The 4,506-nt window shown below is 42.3% G+C and overlaps 1 pseudogene; it reads left to right on the top strand.

Moving 5' to 3' along the window:
• The first annotated feature begins 272 nt into the window (after positions 1-272).
• On the top strand, positions 273-390 carry LOC126163575 (5S ribosomal RNA; annotated as a pseudogene).
• Positions 391-4,506: the final 4,116 nt, after the last annotated feature.

Below are 4,506 nucleotides of genomic sequence, written 5' to 3'. Positions count from 1 at the left end.
GCGAACGGTTGCGAAGCAGTATCGCTACCGCGGTCACAGGCCGTCGTAGATGCAGACGGTTGTCTCATTGAGCAACTTTTGTGACCTGGAATGTAAATATGGTACTAACAAATTTTACCATCCAAAGTGGAAGTCTTTTATTCCGTATTTGTCTTCCGCATCTACTTGCAAGTATTTCCACAAAGTTTCATTGTCCTACAATCACTCGTTTTTCGTCGGGGCCCTCTCAAGTAGCGAAAGTTTAATTATAACCACCCTGTTGACAAACGGAAGGCTACGGCCCAGCCGCAGTGGATACACCGGTTCCCATCAGATCACCGAAGTTAAGCGCTGTCGGACATGGCCTGCACTTGGCTGGGTGACCATCCGGGTCGCCATGCGTTGTTACCATTTTTCGGGCTGCACTCAGCCTCGTGATGCCACTTGAGGAGCTACTCGACCGAATACTAGCGGCTCCGGTCAAAGAAAACCATCGTAACGACCGGGAGAGTGGTGTGCTGACCACACGTCCCTCCTATCCGTATCCTTGGGTGAGGATGACACGGCGGTCGGATGGTACCGATGGGCCAATTGTGGCCTGAAGACGGAGTGCTATTAGTTTTTTTTTTTGTTCACAAACGAAGAGAAGGTAAAAGTGCTACTCGTCTACGGAGAATGTGATTCAGCAGATCAGTAATGACCGATGTGCAGTTACCTTGTGTTTCCGTTTGTTTACTGTTAACTACAGCACTGTGTGCTAGTACAAGAGAGGCCAAGACAGCTTTGTGTTCCATTTAAGCAACATCATGTTAACGAGAATGGTGCAATGCGATAGGATCTTTTACAGGTCTTGAGGAGTGGAAATGGATTATATGGTGAAACATGGAAAATACGTACTGTTGTTCATATCTTCGCAACGAACAAAGTTACAAGGAAGGTAGTCATGGTCACCTAAAAAAACTTTTCTTTGGTACATTTTTTTAGTTGTCTTTCTGGACTATTGTTATTTGGGATGGTTAAGATTAATGGGACACCTCGCATACCGGACGGATCCTGAGTCGACAGACAAAACTTCGGACGTTTTCCAGGAATATCTTCAGAGTATTTTGGCATCAGCGATCTCTAGCCTCCGGGGCATCGTTTCATTGTAATGATGTAGTTACAATTTATTCCGTTTGTTATCCCACTTACTTTTGTTTCTCTGCAAATACCTTTATAGCAATGAAAATTCTCTAACATGAAATCACCAAACCGTAGAAAACAACACTCCAGTTGGATACTTGTATTAGCATAGGTCTTTTGAACTACGTATACAATGTGTATTGGTATACCTCTTCTTATTAAAATTTTCTACAATAGCTGTCGATTTACTTTATCAAGAACCTTTACATAATCAACGAAAAGGATGTGTGTTTCTTTATTCAATTCCTTATGTTTTCCTATAGTCTGCTGTAGCACAAATATATTGTCTGTCCAACTTCTCCCCTCTCTAAATCCAATTTGTTCTTCTGACAGCAGGCACTCCATTATGGGTTTTAGTCTTTCGGTTATTATTCTAGCATAGATCTTATACGCTGCATTTAATAGAGATAAGCCTCTATAATTTTCGGGTTTTGAATTGTCTCCTTTTATAAGTATTGGTTTTATAAGTGAGATCTTCCATTCTTTTGGTATTTGCTTCGTATCCAGCAAAGAATTAAAAATCTGAGGAACCTTTTTTTACATGCTACTGAAGAATATGCTATTAGTTCGCTGTTAATGCCATCACTTCCTGCTGCTTTTCGATTCTTTGTATATCTGAGAGCATATTCTAACTCTTGTAATTCAATACGATCTGGATTTGTTTCAAGATCTTCATCATTTTCTGTGTTCATTTCATCACTTGCAATAATGCAGTCAGTCTTTGTTCTTTATTACATTGATATCTGCCACATCCACTTCTATGCTGAACTATAAATTACAAACCAGAAGTTCACAACGCTATGCAGCCCTTGAATACTCGATAACCATTGATATTGCAATGACAATAAATACATGGTCAGTTCATGCCGTTGGAAGTTTTTGCCTTCTCCCGTAAAATTTTACTTTTGTGTCTTACGGCCTTTTTGAAATGAGTAGTTCGTATGTATGTCATGAGATTAGCTCTACGTGGTTTGTGTATAAGGTATGATAGTATTATTTGTTACTGAAATTAATTCTTCCATTTGCCCACGTCTGAAGAGAGAGAGGAGCCTCGGAAGGTTGACCTCAAGTCTCCCCGAAGGGCACTTCGTATCTATGTTGTGCGTTAGTGTTTGTGCAGTACAATATTGTAAACTTTGTCCAATATTATAAAGTTTACAAATTTTGCAGTTTGTATCTTATACAGTTTTGTGAAATCATATAAAATGTGCATGTCGGCCAATTCTTCGTTAGGAATCTTATCCACACTGCTGTGCATTATTGATTACGTACAACTAACAATGTCGCGAAAACAAGAAACAGAACTCAGCAGACTGAATGCAAGCTGAAAGACGGAAGATAAAACAGGCACCGAAGATGAAGCGCGCTCCAGCCGTATAATTGAGGTCACCACGAAGGCAACCATTGACAAAATCCATGATATGGTAATGCAAGACCAACGAATGAAAATTTATTCCCGGCCGCTGTGGTCGAGCGGCTCTAGGCGTTTCAGTCCGGAACCACGCGGCTGCTACGGTCGCAGGCTCGAATCCTCCCTCTGGTATCGACGTGTGTGATGTCCATAGGTTAGTTAGGTTTAAGTAGTTCTAAGTACTAGGGGATTGATGACCTCAGATGTTAAGTCCCATAGTGCTTAGAGCCATTTGAACCATTTTTTGAATGAAAATTTAGGAGATTGCTGAGACTGTAAGCATCTCAACTGAGCGGGTGCGTAATATCCTGGCTATGCAGAAGCTGTGTGCTCGCAGTCGATCAAAAGCACATCCAGCACATTTTAACACAATGTCTGGCGATGTATAATGGCAGTCCGCAAGACTTTGTGCCGATTTGTGGCTGCGGTGGAACTTGGACCTTGGACCTTGGAACTTGGACACACCAGAATTAAAACGGCAGTCAGAACAATGGACAAAAACTGGTGGAAGTGCACAGGAAAAAGCAAAGAGCATTTTGTCACCTGGTAAGGTGATGCCCACCGTTTTTTTGGAACTCCCAAGGAGTATTACTCATGGATTACTTGAAAAAAGGCTGAACCATAACTGGACCCTGTTATGCTTCATTGTTGGATCGTTTGAAACCTCCTTTGGCTAAAAAAGACCAAAGCTGGCACTCAAAGAAGAGTCCTTTCACTAGGATAATGCAGCATCTCACACATGAGTGACAACGAAGGTGAAAGTGCATGATTGGGCTTTGAAACGGTTCCTCATCCACCCTATTCGCCAGACTTAATCCAAAGTGACTTCTTCATGTTCCCTAAGCTCAAATTTTGCCTTGCTGGGTAGAAATTTTCATCAGATGAAGAAGTGATAGTTGCAGTCAGCGAGTCAACAAGTATTTTCTAGAGTTTGGGAGAATCTATTTTTCCAATGGAATGGAAAAGCTGGAGGATCGCTGAACCAAAGTATATATGCCTCCAAAAAGGGACTGTGTCGAGAAGTAAGGTGAGTTGTTTACGATATATATACAGGGTGTTACAAAAAGGTACGGCTAAACTTTCAGGAAACATTCCTCACACACAAATCAAGAAAAGATGTTATGTGGACATGTGTCCGGAAACGCTTAATTTCCATGTTAGAGCTCATCTTAGTTTCGTCTGTATGTACTGTACTTCCTCGATTCAGCGCCAGTTGGCCCAATTGAAGGAAGGTAGTGTTGACTTCGGTGCTTATGTTGACATACGACTCATTGCTCTACAGTACTAGCATCAAGCACATCAGTACGTAGCATCCACAGGTTAGTGTTCATCAGGAACTTGGTTTTGCAGTCAGTGCAATGTTTACAAATGCGGAGTTGGCAGATGCCCATTTGATGTATGGACTAACACGGGGCAATAGCCGTGGCGCGGTACGTTTGTATCGAGACAGATTTCCAGAACGAAGGTGTCCCGACAGGAAGACGTTCGAAGCAATTGATCGGTGTCTTAGGGAGCACGGAACATTGCAGCCTATGACACGCGACTGGGGAAGACCTAGAACGACGAGGACACCTGCAATGGACGAGGCAATTCTTCGTGCAGTTGACGATAACCGTAATGTCAGCGTCAGAGAAGTTGCTGCTGTACAAGGTAACATTGACCACGTCACTATATGGAGAGTGCAACGGGAGAACCAGTTGTTTCCGAACCATGTACAGCGTGTGCAGGCACTATCAGCAGCTGATTGGCCTCTACGGATACACTTCTGCGAATGGTTCATCCAACAATGTGTCAATCATCATTTAAGTGCAAATGTTCTCTTTACGGATGAGGCTTCATTCCAACGTGATCAAATTGTACATTTCCTGTAACAAAGTGTTTGAAGTCACGCTGGTACGTTCTGTTGCTGTGCCTTTCCATTCCATGATTAATGT

This window comes from Schistocerca cancellata, chromosome 2, assembly GCF_023864275.1.
Source record: "Schistocerca cancellata isolate TAMUIC-IGC-003103 chromosome 2, iqSchCanc2.1, whole genome shotgun sequence".
NCBI classification, from domain to species: Eukaryota; Metazoa; Arthropoda; class Insecta; order Orthoptera; family Acrididae; genus Schistocerca; species Schistocerca cancellata.
Note: the sequence above shows the minus strand (reverse complement) of the source record. Positions and strands in the feature narration are given on the sequence as shown.